This window comes from Canis aureus, chromosome 17 (assembly GCF_053574225.1).
Source record: "Canis aureus isolate CA01 chromosome 17, VMU_Caureus_v.1.0, whole genome shotgun sequence".
NCBI classification, from domain to species: Eukaryota; Metazoa; Chordata; class Mammalia; order Carnivora; family Canidae; genus Canis; species Canis aureus.
The window spans coordinates 32,830,174-32,849,002 of NC_135627.1; the positions used below are offsets into that span (position 1 = coordinate 32,830,174).

The window sequence follows — 18,829 nt, forward strand, 5'->3', positions numbered from 1 at the left end:
TTAGCATATAACATGACAGACTTTCTTGGCCTGCAGCCCTGAGACCATCCAGATGCAAAATCAATTAGAAAAGGCCAGAGATCAAAGATCAACAGTGTGTACCTTGTTTGATGAATAACATAGATACAAGTGTGTTTGTCATCATCTTTGACTATTTCTAAAATAGATTGCATGATTATAGGTCATATGCAGTATTAAAGTGTTTTTCAAAGTACAGCAGTATCTGTGAATAGAGAATGTGATGTATATAAATATATTCTAAGAAAACCTGATCCATAAAAATCTGACCCTTCTGTAGATGAAATAAGAAGCAATGTGTCACTCTATAGAAAGACTTTTAGAGAAATGATTCTGTAGGATTTCCTTAAAATCCAAACTCTTCTTGGGCTTTTAGAAAATAATTCCATTTACAGTAGTTGGATTTGTGCAATATATCTCAGAAATATATGTGTTGCACAAAGTATCATAAGCCATGTGTTAAGTGTACTTCCATAAATGTAATATTTAGAGAGGATTAAAGAACAAATAATATGGAATAATAAACTCATATGGACAACTCAATGCAAACAAATATTTAGTTTATTTCAGTTGTTTACACTGTAGAATAAGGACAATGTGTGGTTATAATCAAGATTTATAACCCAGGTACATACTCAGCAATTTGAAATTTCAGTTTAGCGTTATTCTGATGCAAAACTCCATGTGAAAGCTGGTTTATAAAGTAAATGTGCCCACCACTGGTAAAGAATACATGTGTTGAAAGCATTACCTTGAGGACGTGACCTGAATTGAATGAGTTAAGGTTGTATTTATATCAGAATCATATTTCCTTGAGCAGCGTGCTTGAGCAGTGTGAATAGTTCTGCAATCCTTCAGAACTACGAATGTGATGATTCATGCTCTATTATGAGCTGAGATATAACCAGGTGCATGTATTAACATACTATTAAACACAGATGGCTTAAATATACAAAGTACATGGTGAGTAAATCAGTTAGCCACATATGTACTCACCATACAACAAAAACTGTATAAAGGCAAGTAATAATACTGTATATTATTATAATAATAATAGTAATAGCAATAATCTAGAGAAATAATTTTCCATTTAAGGAAATTAAATATATTTTGAAAAAATTAAGGATGTTTCTCATGGAATATAGCTTAATCTCTAGCTATTCTTGTATTTAGGCATTTCTTTTTTTTTAAGATTTTATTTATTCATGAGAGACACAGAGAGAGAGGCAGAGACACAGGCAGAGGGAGAAGCAGGTTCCCTGTGGGGAGCCTGATGCGGGACTCAATCCCAGGACCCAGGATCACACTCTGAGCCCAAGGCAGATGTTCAACTGCTAAGCCACCCAGGCACCCCTATATAGACATTTCTAAAACAGATTATTCTGTATTTCATTCACAGCACTATCCTGCAAAAAGAGCTTGCTATTCTTGGAATGGATGGCTCCTTGCTGTTCCAATCTCAGTTCAAATGCCACTTCCTCAGAGGAGTTACTTACTGTAAACTCCTGTCTAAAGTAGCCATTTCTTACCACTACTCCTAGTAACTACCTATCAAGATATTTTATTGTATGTAGCACTCATCACAATGTGGAATTATTTTTTGACTTATTAGTTTATTTTGCTTAATTTTTAGTCATACTCCTGAATGGAAGCTTCATAAGAGAACCTTACCTAGGCAGTGGATCCCCAGCCTAGGTAGCTAGCACATAGTAGAGATGCTTGGTAAACATTTGTCTAGTGAATAAATGAATAAATAAAGGGGTTTTAGTTGGCATTTTAATTGGCTAAATTTACTTTCATATTTCCTTATATGATTACATTTCCCTAGAGTATAGTTATGATTAAATATAATGATCGAGCACTAAAACAATGTTGATAATTAGTGTAGTATTTTATCCATTTATTCATTTTAAACATAGTTCTTGCCTTTGTGGAAGTAACACAAAGAGAATGTTGGATTAGTATCGTGTTAAGGAAAAGTTCAAAATATAAAGAGAGATCTTAAAGGGGGGAAATAATTGATTCTAGGGTGGGTTCAGAAAAAAACTCTAGAAAAAAATACCTTTTAAGCTGAGACTAGGGTGACCAAAATAAGTTATTGTCCAAATTGGAACAGATTTGAGGGTAAAACATGACAATAAACATAATTAAACAATTTATTTGGCTGATTCCATCTTACTTTATTATACTGGTGAGCTAAACAACTATAAAAGAATTATAAAATATAAATTAGTTCTTTGAGACAGTTTTTTTTTGAGACAGTTTTTTTAAAGATTTTATTTATTTATTCATGAGAGACACAGAGAGAGAGAGGCAGAGACATAAGCAGAGGGAGAAGCAGGCTCCCTGCGGGGAGCCTGATATGGGATTGGATTCTAGGATCCCAGGATCATGACCTGAGCCAAAGGCAAATGCTCAACCACTGAGTCACCCAAGTGCCCTGAAATAGCTTTTTAAAAAGGAAATATTTTTAATTAAAGGAGGTAAAAAGAGACATCAGTGACAAGTTGGGTAGCCAGTCTTCAGGGTGACCCTCAAGAAGCCTCACCTCCTGATATTCATACCCTTGTGTAGTCCTAATCTACAATGAATCAGGGTTGCTCTATGTAATTATAGAATATAGCAGAAATGACAGTGTGAGATATTCATGACATCATAAAAGGCATTCTTACTTGTGCCTTGCTCTCTTGAATTGTTCACTCACAAGGAAGGCAGTGGCCACTTAGGTAGCCCCAGGAGAGGCTTGTGTGAAGAGGAAATAAGACCCACCAACCACCAGCACCAATTTGCCAATTATGTGAGTAAGCCACCTTGGAAGTGAATCCTTCAGCTCCTTTAAAGGCTTAGGAGGAATATAGTGCCATCACAACTTGACTGGAACCTCATGAGAGACTAGGCTAAACTGTTTCAAATTCATGACCTCAGAAACTATAGATTATCAAGGCTTATTGCAGAGGTGCCTGGGCGGCTCAGTTGTTTAAGCCTCTGCCTTTGGCTCAGGTCATCATCAAGCTCTGCATCCGGCTCCCTCCCTCCCTCCCTGCTCAGTGGGAAGTCTGCCTCCGCCTCTGCAGGGGGGGGTGGGGGGGCCCTCATGTTCTTTCTCTCAATTAAAATCTTTTAAAAATAAATATTTATTGCATTAAGCCATTCAGTTTTGGGATAACTCATTATGTAGAAATTGATAATTAGTACAATAAATAATGCAATATCTGGATCTGACAAAATTACTATATAGATGTTGGATTAGATAAAGACCAAATAGAGGTATTACATTTACTGGTAATGATAACTGTACTGTGGTTTTATTATAAAAGAGTATCTTTACTTTTAGGAAATAAGTACCAAGGTATTTAGGAACAGAAGGCAAAAAGTTAGAATATATGCAACTTACTCTCAAAGGTGAGAGAAGAGTTAGGGCTCTTCTAGTCTAGGCATTGTTAGCAATGAGACAAAATGTTAACAGCAGGTGAGTGCAATCAGAGGATATATAGCTATCCTCTGTACATTTTTTTATTCTTCCAACTTTTCCGTGTGTTTGACATTAATCCCTAACAAAAAGTTAGAGCATGTTTTCTAAAAAAAAATTAAACACGTATAACTTTGTACATTAAAGCAAAATTTAAAATCTTTAATCATATAAGCATTAAAATAGCATCTGATTAAATACTCAATGGATATTCATATAGTTTAATCAATTTCCTATATAACTGTATCTAATACCACAACAGTATTTTTCCAAAAACTATTTTTATTATGTTCTATTCTTTTTACAAAATTGCTAGCAGTCTTCTTTAAAATGCACTTCATTGCTGATAAACTAGGAATTATTTATATCTCCTACTGACCCATCTCTATAGAGCATAATAATATTTTTAATAGAGAAAGCACTCTTGGTTATTGATGAAGTACCTGATAAACTCAGAGCTAATTCTACTTAGTAAAAGATATTCTTAATTCTAATTTGTTTTATATTAAGTTGTACAAGTGATTCAACCCTAATATTTTTATAGGTACTATCTTTTTGCCTCCTTTTGAGTAACTTTGTTGATTATATTTTTCATGAGACCAAATAGGCTTGCTTAATTTGTGAATCTTGAATTTTTATCCAAATTGAGATGTTCAAAATCATAGGCATTCCCAATTCCTTTGCATCCTGAGATGGAATATAAATTAATGCAAAATTAGCTCAATCAAAAGTTGCTTCAGATATTTCAAAGCTGAGCTGTTCATTTTTAAAATGAAATTTTACACAGAGATATGAAAGTTTATGTAGTGTTAGAATATTCAGTATCTTAACCAGGTGGGTAAATACATGGATATACATATATACACATAAGTTTATATAAAATCAGGCTATGAAACAATCATTAGACAATGAAAATATATCAAGATGTACCCTTATGATTAATTTACAACTTTATGTATATTATACCTGAAAAAAAGTTAAGTCTCATACCTCCTAACTCACTGTATAATCCACTTCCTTTTTTGCTTTTATAAGTATAAATGTTAATATCTCTTGGTTGTAAGATTTAGTTGTAATAATTGCAATTTTTAAAAGTTTGAAAAACAATCTTTTTGACATACCATTGGTTAAACAGCTTTAGAGATATTCAACTGATTTTTAAAATATGCAACCAAAATTTAGGAGGATCAGTTAATTTATAAAAAGGTTTATTGTCAATGTAGGACACTTAGGCTGGCTTCAAAGTAGTCCTTCAGAGGTTAAAACATTTCTAAAATCCGATGATGCTAAGCAGCATAGCTCTGCTGAAGCTTTTTCTAATTAATTCAACATCTGCTTCATCACAGCAATTTTATAGTTCAGTTAGTTTATCTGTGCATATATATAACAATATTGTAAAATGTGACATCTACAGGTTCTATTTTGATTAGTAGACATTGCGATTTGTTTGAATGTAATTATTACTTATATGTATACCACAGTAGATAAAGGAAAATTTCTGCCCCATAAGTTCCTTAATTTAGTAAGAATATTGCTTTTACCAAAATGCTGTGCTCCACCACACATGCATCTTGTTCATATTATCACCACAAAAGTAATTTTTTGTTCCATTTTGAACTTAATCAAGTTTACAATAACATTCACAGTAATATCAGATGTTTCACTTTTAGTTGAATAAACTTCCAAAAGCTTTTCTTTGATTTTATGAACTGCATGAAAAACAAAACAAAACAGAAACCCTATTATTGGAATTCACTTATTTTGTACCTGAAGCATTTAATGACCCTAATGTTATCCTGGTGCCATTTAACTATCTGTAACTGTCTTTTGATCATAAAGCCAATACATTAACCACAGTCACTTCAGGTTTCAAAGGTGTTAAAGAAAACTTAGAATCAAAATAAACATTAATTTAGAATAACAAGCAATTGATTTAGATGAAAAGATATGGTTCATGGATTGATATGTAAACACACCTTCTGTAGATGCTTCTGTATCATCCATCATAGTGAAAAGTAAATGTCAACAAATAATTTTTGCAAGTTACACATCCGTAATCAACTATCTTGAGAAATGGAAATTCAGTATTTAATTTTTCATTAAACGTGCCCTCTCATTTTTTAGCTCATTGCTGCGAAAGGATTTACTGCAAAATTTAAAAAAGCATTATAAAACAATAAAAAATAGTAACTGTTGATGTATTATTTATAACCAAAAAAGGACAAAACAACTGTAGCAGCAGCTTTCAGATTCCTCTATGTAAGCACTGACTGTACTGTTCAGCTTCTATTTCCTATATGTGTTATTCAGACTGCTGTAACAATATACCATAGTCTGGGTGGCTTAAACAACAGAAATTTATTGTCTTAAAGTTTTACAGCCTAGAAGTCTGAGATCATGTTGGTTACCAGAATGACTGGGTTCTGGTGAGAATTCTCTTCTAGCTTACAGACAGCCTTCTCACTGTGTCCTCTCAAGGCAGTGAGAGAGATCTCTTCTTATAGGGTCACAGTCCTGTCAGATTAGGGCCCCATTCTCAAGACCTCATTTAATCTTAATTACCTCCTAAAGATCTTACCTCCAGACCTAGTCACACTGAGATTTAGAGCTTTAATGTAGGCATTTGGGGATGACACAATTCAGTCTATAGATTCCAACCCTCTCCTCCACAATTCATGTTCTTGTCACATGCAAGATAATACTCATTCCATCTCGACAGCCCCAAAAGTATGATCATTTCATCATCATATCTAAAGTCCTGAGCCTCATCTAAATATCATCCAAATTAGATGTAGATGAGACTCAAGGTATGATTCAGTCTGAGGCAAAATTCCTCTCCAGATGTGAACCTGTGATCAGACAAGTTATGTGCTTCAAAATATAGTGATAGGGCAGGCATAGGATATACATTCCCATTCCCAAAGGGAGGAATCAAAAGGAAGGGTTGACAGGTCCCAAACAAATCCAAAACCTAGAAAGGCAAATTTCAGTAGATCCCAAGTCTCAAGAATAATCCTTTGATTTGACACTCCAAACCCAAAGGGGTGGCAACATCACCCTCACAACTCTGAGGGATGGCCTTACTCTCTAAAACAAAGGAGAAAACATCCTTGCCCCCTGAGCCTGTGGTGGGAGTGGCAGTTCTAATGATTGCCATCAGGGTCATTCTTCCCTTTTCTTAATGAATAAAACATTGTATGCTGCTGACTGAGTAGCATTATGGTCCAGTCCTGAAGATTCCAAGATATCCAAACCTTCTTTCATTCCATCCCACTTTCTTTGTTCCTTTTAGTTCACACTGGTGGTGTATTTGCTGGCATAATCCCATCTCTATTCCTGACTTCTACTGAAATAGCTGATTAAGTCCATGAGTCACACCTATGATCTCTTTATCAAATGGTGATTCATCCATATCCTTAGCCACATGCTTCAAAACAAACTTTGCAATTTTTTGTAATGTGGATAAGCTAAGAATTTTCCAATCTTCAAATTCTGGTTACTTTTTGCTCAACATTTTCTTCGTCAATTTCTGTCTCTCCTTTTACTTTTTATTATAAGCAGTCAAGAAGGAACCAAGATGCTCCTTCAACACTTTGGTTAGAAATCTCTTCAGCTGAATATACGATTTCATAGCTGATAGTTCTGCCTTCCACAAAACACCAGGATACAGTTAAGCCAAATTCTTTGCCAGTTTATAACAAGGATTGCCTTGCTTCCAGTTTCTAATAACATGTTCCTCATGTCTGAGATCTCACTAGAATCACACTTAGCATCCATATTTCTAGCGGGCACTTAAAAACTCTTCCAGTCTCTACCCACTACTTATTATCAATGTTGCTTCCACATGTTTAGATATTTGTTATAGAAGCACCCCACTTCTTAGTACCAAAATCTGTGTTGGGATTCTTCAGAGAAACAGAACAAAAGACAGCTCTAAATAGATCTAGATATATTAATAAAGAAGGGGTCCCAAGCAAGTCCAAAACCTAGACAGGCAAATTCCATTAGATCTTAAGGGTCAACTTGAGTCTTCATGAGAAAAGTCTAAACTATGTACCTGTAATTTTGGTAAAAAAAAAAAAAAAAGAAATTCCAGATAAGATGACCATTAAGGAGCAGACAAGCATGGTAACAAGATAATCAGAAGAGTATAGTTTTCTGGAAGCAAAAGATATAAGGATTTTAAAAAGGAGGAAAGGCTCAAATGGAGGGAAACTGATACAAGTAGAGCAAATTGAGAGGGAAGAGTGACATAGTCATTAGTCATATTAGCATGAGATTTTTTTAAGATTTTATTTATTCGACAGAGAGCACAAGCAGGGGGAGGGGCAGGCAGAGGGAGAGGGAGAAGCAGGCTCCCTGCTGAGCAGAGAGCCCAAGGTGGGGCTCTATCCCAGGACTCTGGGATCATGACCTGAGCCCAAGGCAGACACTTAACTAACTGAGCCACCAGGTGCCCTAACAAAAGAATTTTTGATGGTGCAATGGGAGCAAACGTCATATCAGAGTAGAGTACAGATGGAAAGGAAGATGGATATCACAAATGTACAAAAAATTTTTTAAGTTTGCCTTTCATACTTGTTGGAAACAGTATAGTAACTGTAGAGGCCTCTTTTAGGCAACAGTCTTGTGCGATGGGAAATGCATCAGTAACCACTAGGTGAATGCAAACAGGTTCATTAAATGACCCACCTTGAAATAACCATAGGCCCTAAGTAACCAATTACAAGCAAGCACAGTTACAAAGATTACCAAAAAATGGAAAATTCTATACATCCCCATACTCCCTCACTCTACTCTATAATGTGGCCCCTCACCACCACCTTATCACAGAAAGTCTCTCCTTTGCTGTCCTGCTCACTACTCCCTTGCAATGTATTCAGTAAACTTCTCTTTTGTTCTGTCTTGGTTTTTTTTTTTTTTTTTTTTTTTTTTGCATTGCTTTTTTTAAAAAACAAAATGAGAGAAAATAACAATATATCACACTTAGTAAAGGTAAATATGGTTTTGTTAAATTTTTGCTTCCTTTATATATATATTTAAAACATACATATTTGAGTATGTATGTTGGGTCATGACGTAAAATGTATTTCTTACTGTGGGTCACAGTAAAGTCTCTGAAAGTATATGAGAAGAATTTAGTGTTGACCCAGAACCAACAGGTTCTTTCATCACTTATGCTGCCAGACTCTGCTTGATCTGAGCACTCCACATTTGGTGGCCCCCCGTCTGATCAGGATACCCCACAATAACTAGAAAAAGAAAAGGAGATATGAACATTATTTTGAATTAAAATTTATGCATATACAGCCTGATATTTTCTCAATACTTTCCCCAAAAATTATATGTGGAGATAATAATTTATAAAAACCAACACAAATGGCTAATAAGTCCTCATAAAGTAGTAAGAATTTTTTTCTTTAAATTATATTATTTATAGGTATATTTTAGAGGACTTTAAGGTAGAATGAGAAACACTGAACTGATTTCTTAAACTGAAAAACTAGGGAGGTTAATACTCAAAATAACTAAAATATAACTTAAAAAACAATAAATATGCCCTGGCTGAGTATCAGATGGCTGTGCGAATTTGGGTGAAAAGTCTTTAGGATTTTGCTTACCTCATACACAGATGAATAGCTCAAAAATAGAGCATGATTGTCTCCACACATGTGGAACTGGAGCAAGTTTAAGTTCTCAATGTTCTAGTGCTTGAATTTATAGCCACAATGAATTCTTATTTCACACCTCCTTGGTGCCAGTAGTGTTCATTGGGTCTGACACCATTTCTACTGTTTATTGGTTTATTTTGTCTTTACTGTTCCATTTAGGTAGTGTTACAATATAAGTTACTATAGAAATGCAGAGCATAATATATATGCTTTGTTTATAAGTATAGATTTTGTGTAAGTTACATGGTAGCCTCTGAAGGACTAACTTGAGCAGGTAAGCAGCTACATCAAGTTAAATTAATTTAATTAAATTAGTTAAATCTCATTAACAAAGAGAGACTATCTTATTAAATTATATTATAATAACTCACGTTAACCACTGAAGTAGTTGTTTCTGTCTGAATGAGAACTGGTGTTGAATTAGCAACAATGGTTTTTTTAAGGTTTTAGATACTAAACATTTTTCTCCATTGAAACTAATGGTAATTATGCTTGAGCGTTAAAGGAATTCAACCTTTAACTATCATTTTCCATGAAGAAATTCACCTTGTAGGCAAGGGAAAAACTGTCTAAGTTGGAATTTAGAGGGAATAAGAGTTTATATAAGATTCAAGTCTTTTTAAAAGTGTAGTTGTTACAGATTACGTGGAGGTCAATAAATAATGTGTTCTAGTGCAGAAACAATAACAAACTGCTTCCTGTAAGAAATTGCTCATTTTAAAATGAAGGACATTTTTTATCTGAAAATGTACCATTTGGTGGAATATATACTCTCTCTAGAGCATAAAATGTTCTTCAGGCAAATGAATGTAGTCATTCAGCAAGTGTTACAGCAACCTTTCCGGAGTTCAGTTGAATGTTAAAACACTTCATGTCACTCATCCTAAATTTAGGGGAACTTGAAGACAGTTGATATTTGGATCCAGATGATAGACATCTAGAATTTTTATTAGGAACCCAATAATGAATGGCCAAAAACAAGTATGTAATGTGGCTGTTTGGGGTATTTTTAGGTCTTCTGTCAATACTTAAATTCTGGCCCAAACATATACTTTAGTATTCATCAGTAACTTAAGTCAGCAAGACATTTACTGCCAGGTTGTACTAAATAGAAAATAATTGCTACAGATGAGTGTATTCTATAATTTGCTTTTTTCCCCAGTACTATAGAAATGTACTACTGAGATCAGAACTCTAACTGATATTTTGTATTAGCCAGAGAAGAAAGTCAATAATAGTGCTAGTTTCTAGATAAAATCACCATCTTCTACTTGGAGTTTCCTTCAGGCTTTATAATGATTCTAATATTCTTGCTTAAATAATAGACCAGAAGGAGACTTTTTCTGCTAATTATAAATCTTATATTTTATAGTAGATTCACTTTAAATTCTTCCATATTTTGCATTCAAAAGGCAAGACTATAATGTATTTAATTGTAAATTGTGAAATGTAAAACCTTTCATCCCTAAACATTAAGTCCATTAGTAACCTCAAGGTAAGGACTGTTCCTTATTTCAGAAGATAAACTTGGATGAGTGTTCTTGCAAGTTAATATCGTGATTGGGAGATTGTGGAAGGGCAGTGCATCTCTTAAAATGACACTCCTCTGTAGAGTACATCTCTCCAGACACTCCTCCTTTCCCTAACTCTGCATCTTTGACTCCCTTACCCCCAAACAAATCCAAAGGGTTTATTTCCAAATCCATTTTTTTTTTTTTTTTTTTTACTGCATCAGGGCCTCTGACTCAAATAAAGCTCATTTCATGAAGACATCTTAAGGTATCTATACCATTAAGGTGACAAGGGAGAGTCTATTTCTCCTGAAGGAACAGTTTAATGGGTCAGAATCTCTGAGGGTATTTGTAGGACCTTTATTTAAAAGTTGCCGCCTTTATATTAGCAGAGAAATGCTTTTGCTTAACTCAGATATAAAGGTTTTTATTATCAATATGTGAAGGTGGGGAAGCAGGGTGAGATTCAGAACCAGAGGCAGTGGGAGTCTGCATTGTGATCAAATTATTTTATGTAATTCCACAATTAAATTGTTTTAAATTAAAATTAAATTAATTACATTTAGTTGTCACTCAATCCTCCACCCTCCAGATTTTGTCTTTTGTGGGCTAAAATCTGTTTACATTGTATCTTCAGTGCCTAGCACAGGAGCATCAAGCAATAAATTCTCTTTGTAGCCCTTATTTTTTAATTTTTAATTCATTTTTAGCCCTTATTTTAACTATATAGATATAAGGTGTTTCAAAGGGCTTTTAGATTAACTTTATTCATATTGACCACAACACTCAAGATAATTCTACCAACTGGAATTTTATCTTAAAGAGTTGGGAGAGAAGATATCATGACACTCATAGGGTATTTATTATTACTGATGAATACATAAGAGATGACACAGTATGACAGTTAAGAATATTCAATATTGGGATCCCTGGGTGGCGCAGTGGTTTGGTGCCTGCCTTTGGCCCAGGGCGCGATCCTGGAGACCCGGGATCGAATCCCACGTCAGGCTCCCGGTGCATGGAGCCTGCTTCTCCCTCTGCCTGTGTCTCTGCCTCTCTCTCTCTCTCTCTCTCTCTCTCTGTGACTATCATAAATAAAAAAAAAAAAAAAAAGAATTAAAAAAAAAAAAAGAATATTCAATATTGGAGTGATTGGTTTCTAATCCTGCTTCCAGGTTTTGTTAACTATGCGACCTTGAACAAAATTGATAAACTTTTTGGATCTCATGTTTCTCATATTTACATTAAACATAATAATCATTATTTTACATGGTTATCATAAATGTTAAATCAGATCATGTATGTAAAACTAAGCTTCTAGTAAGAATGGTGCCACTTAGTGAGTGCACAATAATGATACCTATTTTGAGCTGATTAATATAGTTCCAAGAAATAATTAGAAAAAATAAATTCTGAACTTAAGATGATTCCTGATTTGGCATAAATGGTCAAGTGGCTTTGAAAGAATAGAGAATCTTAACTTCAAATTTTTGATTAACTGGTACAAGAATCGGCAATATGTCTCTAGTAATTACCTTTTAAATCTTCATTAAAAGTCTGTAAAAAGCACAAATGCCTTGTGTGCACATTTGTTAGTTGTATTGTGAAATTAAAAGAAAAATGTGATAAATTGCACATCTGGGAGGGTGCATTTATTTTCTATTGCTGCATAACAAATCACCACAAACTTAGCTGCTTAAAACAGCGCCCTTTCATTAGCTTACCCTTCTATTTCAGAAAATCAACTTCGATAACAAACACCCATTTATTAACTCATGGTTCCCAAAGTTAGAAGTCTGGGCAGGTTTGATGGAGTTCTCTCTTTAGGAAAGAGTCAAAATCAAGTTGTCCACTGGGCTGGGTTCTTGCCTGAAAGCTTTGGGGAAGAATCTGCTTCCAACATGCCAGAGTGCTGGCAGCATCTAATTCAAAAGACCTAAGCCCTCTTTCCTTGCAGGCTGTCAGCTGGATGTTAATTTCAGCAACTAGAGGTCACCCTTCATCTCCAAAGTCAACCACAGTATATTGGATCCTTCTTGTGCTTAGAATCTCTCTCCTTCAGCTATCTTCAGGAGAAAAACTGTCTTAAAGTAATTAGGTTAAAGCCAATCCAGTAGTGACTCTTTTGATTATCTCAAAGTCAACTGACTAGTAACCTTAATTACCTCTGCAACATTACTTTTACCATTTAATGTAACAGAATCATGGGAATAACACCAGGGAACAAAGGTCATGGAGCCATCTTAAAATCCTACCTATGACAGAGAAATGTGAACAGGTCTGGAAGCTGAGACCTAAGGGAGATCAAGAGTCCTTCCTGAGTATAGAGAATCCAGAAATGGACCCTCAACTTTATGGTCAACTAATATTCAACAAAGGAGGAAAGACTATCCACTGGAAAAAAGACAGTCTCTTCAATAAATGGTGCTGGGAAAATTGGACAGCCACGTGCAGAAGAATGAAACTAGACCATTCTCTTACACCAGACACAAAAATAAACTCAAAATGGATGAAAGATCTTAATGTGAGACAAGATTCCATCAAAATCCTAGAGGAGAACACAGGCAACAGCCTTTTTGAATTTGGCCACAGTAACTTCTTGCAAGATACATCCACGAAGGCAAGAGAAACAAAAGCAAAAATGAACTATTGGGACTTCATCAAGATAAGAAGCTTTTGCACAGCTAAAGAAACAGTCAACAAAACTAAAAGACAAGCTACAGAATGGGAAAAAATAATTGCGAATGACGTATCAGATAAAGGACTAGTATCCAAGATCTATAAGGAACTTATTAAGCTCAACACCAAAGAAACAAACAATTCAATCATGAAATGGGCAAAAGACATGAACAGAAATCTAACAGAGGAAGACCTAGACATGGCCAACATGCACATGAGAAAATGCTCTGCATCACTTGCCATCAGGGAAATACAAATCAAAACCACAATGAGATACCACCTCACACCAGTGAGAATGGGGAAAATTAACAAGGCAGGAAACAGCAAATGTTGGAGAGGATGCGGAGAAAAGGGAACCCTCTTACACTGTTGGTGGGAATGTGAACTGGTGCAGCCACTCTGGAAAACTGTGTGGAGGTTCCTCAAAGAGTGAAAAATAGACCTGCCCTATGACCCAGCAATTGCACTGTTGGGGATTTACCCCAAAGATACAGATGCAATGAAACGCCAGGACACCTGCACCCCAATGTTTATAGCAGCAATGTCCACAATAGCCAAACTGTGGACGGAGCCTCGGTGTCCATCAAAAGATGAATGGATAAAGAAGATGTGGTCTATGTATACAATGGAATATTACTCAGCCATTAGAAATGACAAATACCCACCATTTGCTTCAACGTGGATGGAACTGGAGGGTATTAGGCTGCGTGAAATAAGTCAATCAGAGAAGGACAAACATTATATGGTCTCATTCATTTGGAGAATATAAAAAATAGTGAAAGGGAATAAAGGGGAAAGGAGAAAAACTGAGTGGGAAATATCAGAAAGGGAGACAGAACATGAGAGACTCCTAACTCTAGGAAACGAACAAGGGGTGGTAGAAAGGGAAGGTGGGCGGGGGGTGGGGGTGACTAAGTGATGGGCACTGAGGGGGACACTTAATGGGATGAGCACTGTGTGTTATTCTATATGTTAGCAAATTGAACACCAATAAAAAAATAAAAAATAGGACCTGCCAGAAGCAGGCTGGGGCACAAGATAAGAGCTGTTTAGATCTTTGCCATAATATTCATACTGATGATAATATCAATAATAATATTATAAAACTTAAAAAAAAAAGTCCTTCCTGAATATAGAACCTCAGTGAACAGAACATGAAGACCCAAACAAACCCTAAGGAGACCCACAGAGGGACTTGGCTAACATCTGGCTTAGATAACCTTTCTATAGACTACTTCAAGATACCAAGCACACTGACATGAGATACATTTTACCACCATCCATCAGCAGTAAGAGGGAAATCCCAGAACTCAACCTCAGGTGGCTCTTACTGAATGTTTCATATGCCCACCAGCAATTTGTGCTTTCATCAGGCTCAAAATCTATGGACATAAATATGTTGTTAATAAAATTGGAGAAATATGTTGCTAGAACCACAAAATTGAGAAACTTACTATGAAATGAGGGAAATAAACCTTAAGATGCTACTCTCAAGGTGTAAAAGTGTTGCAGCTCTTGAGTGTGATTTTTACAATAGCATAAGAGAATGACTATCTAAAGCTGTCACAAAGTGCTCCTTGAAAATAACTGAACTCAGTACATGACTAATGCATGCCAATAAAATCTCAGCGATATATGTCAAAAGTGATACTCAGAAAAATCTCATCTTTTATTGGCCATCCTGGAGGGCTGCTTATCCATGGTTGGGGCAGGGGGAAGGGAGAAAAGATAATTAAAAAGATAACCTTGGTTAATGAAGCATAACTTATATTGATAAAACTACAGAGATGATAAGAGCCCAGCTCAGTTAATTATTACAAAATGAATAGATCAAACTAGCCAGAATCTAAATTAATAAATAGGCTAGGACCTGTACAACAGAAGCTTTCCCCATGTCTCTGTCATGTCCCGAGGTCCAGTCTCCTCCCAACTGGTATCTCTTACCCTGATTTATAATTTCCTAGATTAGTTTTGCCTGGTTTTCAGTGTTATATGATTGGAGTTACACAATACATAGTGTTTTATGCCTGGATTTTTTTCTTAACATTATATTATGAAGTGTAGTCGTAGTTCTATCTCACTGATGCATAGTATTCAATTGGATGAATTTATCATACTTTATCCATTCTATACTGTGATACACTTGGGTAATTTCTAGAATTTGGCTATTAAGGGTAGTCTTACTCTAGACATCTGCATACACCCCTTATCCTGCCATCTTCCTACTCCCCACATTTCTATTTGTTATATGCCTGGGAGGGGAATTATTGGATCAGAGTAAATACACATGGTCAGCATTGTTAGATGATATCAAAGTCTTTGCCCAAGTGGCTATCCCAATATATAGTCTTCCTAACTTTAGCAATTTTTAAAAAAAATTTTTAATATATTTTTTTAAAGATTTATTTATTTATTCATGAGAAACACACAGATAGAGAGAGAGAGAGAGGCAGAGACACAGGCAGAGGGAGAAGCAGACTCCATGCAGGGAGCCTGACGTGGAACTCGATCCAGAGTCTTCAGGATCACACTCTGGGCTGCAGGCGCCGCTAAACCACTGCGCCACCAGGGCTGCCCTAACTTTAGCAATTTTTGTGTATAGTGGTACCTCACTGAAGTTTTCTTTTGCATTTTCCTGGTGATAAATTAGGTTATGTAACTTTAATGTATTTATTGGCTTTTTGGATATAGCCAATATAAGAGTATAGCCAATGTAAAGAGTAAAGTGCTGCTTTACTCTTACCTCAATTTCTCTTGATTTTTTTTGTTATTAATAATTTTGTGAGATTTCTCTATATGTTTTGGGTGTGAGCTATTTGTTGGTAAACTATATATTTATATAAAGAGAAAATATGTCCTTCTCTGTGGCTTGCTTAGTCATACTCTTAATGGTGTTTACCAACAAACAAACATCTTTAATTATAAAGTCCAATATTTTTTCTTCTTTCTGGTTAGCATTATTTGTGAGCTGATCATAATATATTTCCTAAGTAGTTCCATTTCCTCTTAGTAACTAGAAATCTTCAAGATAACATTGCCCCCATGCTAACAAAAAGAGAAGCTTGAATGATTTACAAAATCATATTTTGTTTTGAACTCACAAGAGATCTGAGGTTAAAGAAGCAACCAAGTAAACTTAATTTCAGAGTGACAAGCCTCTTTGAAGAAAATAAGGAAATTCAAATTGTTTCAGGTTTGACACTGCAAGAGAGGAAGAGGTAGAAACAAGTAAGAAGACATCATGTGAAATTTTAACAGATTTTAAAATGTTAAACATGAGCTTGCTTATTATTTTAGAGTAAAATTCCATGGTAAAAACAAACAATCCAATTAGGAAAATGGGTAAAAGATATGAGAAGACATTTTGCCAAAGAGAATATACTGATAATAAATAAGCACATGAGACTTCATTAGCCATTAGGGGAAAATGCTTTAAAGCCACAATAAAATATCACCACATACTATTAGAATGGCTAAAATAATAAATAGTGACACCACCAAACGTTAGGATGCAGAAAAACTGGCTCACTCATGTATTGTGGGTGAGAATGTAAAATTACACTGCCACTCTAAACAGAACAAAATAAAACTAGACCTGCAACTATTGTACAACCCAGCAATTGCACTCGTGGACATTTATCCCAGAGAAATGAAAACTTATGTTTACATAAAACCTGGTGCACTAATATTTGCGACAACTTTACTCATAATAGCCCCAAACAGGAAACAACACAGATATCATATAATGGGCGAATGGTGAAATAAACTGTGATACATTTAACCCATGGAGTACTACTCAGCGGTAAAAAAGGAATGATCTATTGATTTGTGCAGCAATCTAGATGACTATCCAGGGAATTATACTAAATATAAAAATACAATTCCAAAATATTGCATGCTATATGTTTCCATTTATATAACATGCTTGAAATAACAACATTGCCAAAATGGAGGAAAGTTGAGTAGTTGCCAGGGTTTAAGAAGAGATTGGGGCATGCAGGAAGCAGATATGAGCTATAAAAGGGCAACACAAACCTTGTGATGAAAACTATTCTATATTTTCACTGTATTAATGTCAATATCCTGGTTGAGGTATTATAAGTTAGTTACCATCAGAGAAAACTGGGTTAAGAGTGCACACAGTCTCTCTGTTTTATTTTTTATAACTGCATATGAACCCACAATTATCTCAAAATAAAAAGTATATGGAGAGAAAGTAAGACACAACAGTATCTGAAAAACATAGTGACTTCTAGTTACATTTTGCACTATATGATGAAATGGTATTGTGTTACTAAAAACATTAAAAAAATAAAACCCATATAATTTTAGGCTTCTTTAAATGTCTAGAATATTGAAGTTGGTGGTTTCTATTTTGAGCTAGCCGTTTTAAGTGGCATGATACCAAGTTCTGGGCACTGCATTTTAAGAGGAATTTAAAGGAAATTCAAATCCAAGATATAAGATGAAGAAGACACTAGAAATCAGGTCATACATGAAATAATGATGAAATAGTGTTTACCCACAACAGAGGAGGTAATGGACACGAGACTGTACTCTTTAATTATCTGAAGAATTACTCCCATGAAGGAATTTGATTTCTCTGTAAAACCCAAAGGAATAAAAATAGGATCAACTGGTAGGAAGGTACAAGAAGAGAGATTTCAGTTTGGTTACCAGGGGCTCGTGGGTAGGAGGAATGAAAGAGGTTGGTTAAAGAGTACAAACTTTCAGTTATATGATGAATAAGTTCTGGGGATCTAAGGTACAGTGGCATGGTGATTATAATTAATACTGTATTATATATATGAAAATTGTGGAAAGAGTAGGTCTTAAATATTCCCACCATAAAAGAGAAATATGTAACCTGATGGAGGTATTAGCTAATGCTATAGCAATAATCATTTTGAGGTATATATATCACTTATATATTGAGAAAGAAAGAACAAGAGAGAAAAGGAGGAGGAAGGGGGGAGCTGCTATCATTGTTTTTTTTTTTTTAAAGATTTATTTATTCATGAGAGACACAGAGAGAGAGGCAGAGACATAGCAGAGGGAGAAGCAGGCTCCCTGCCAGGAGCCTGATGTGGGACTTGATCTCAGGACCCCAGGATCACGACCTGAGCCAAAGGCACTCAACCACTGAGCCACCAAGGTGCCCCTACTATCATTGTTTAAGTGCATGAATGATCCCCTTAGCTTCTAATCTACCAGTGGCCCAGGTGGTGAGGAGTTCATTGCATGAATTTGGAGAAGGCCCTCGTCCCCTACTTCAGTGCTATATACTGTAATCAGGTCCTTAAAGTAGCTAGCTCTGCTTTTGCCCATGAGCACACAAAGTCTCTTTAGAAGAACATCATTAGCTTCTGTATGACTTCATTCCCTGCCTGGCAGACACCATTCCACTTCTCCATTTTTCTTTCCTTTCTGACTTTTCCCTCCATCTAACCTTTCTCCTCTATCCCCATCCTGCCCCCACA

At 35.4% G+C, this 18,829-nt stretch overlaps 1 long non-coding RNA gene across 4 annotated transcripts in view; it reads left to right on the forward strand.

Annotated features, from left to right (window-relative positions):
* The first annotated feature begins 2,704 nt into the window (after positions 1-2,704).
* LOC144287902 (uncharacterized) overlaps positions 2,705-18,829 on the forward strand; it is a 106,812-nt gene continuing 90,687 nt past the window's right edge. For all 4 annotated transcript variants that reach the window (XR_013355724.1, XR_013355725.1, XR_013355726.1 and 1 more), the window contains exon 1: positions 2,705-2,815. This is a non-coding gene — a long non-coding RNA (uncharacterized LOC144287902). The remainder of the gene's footprint in view (positions 2,816-18,829) is intronic.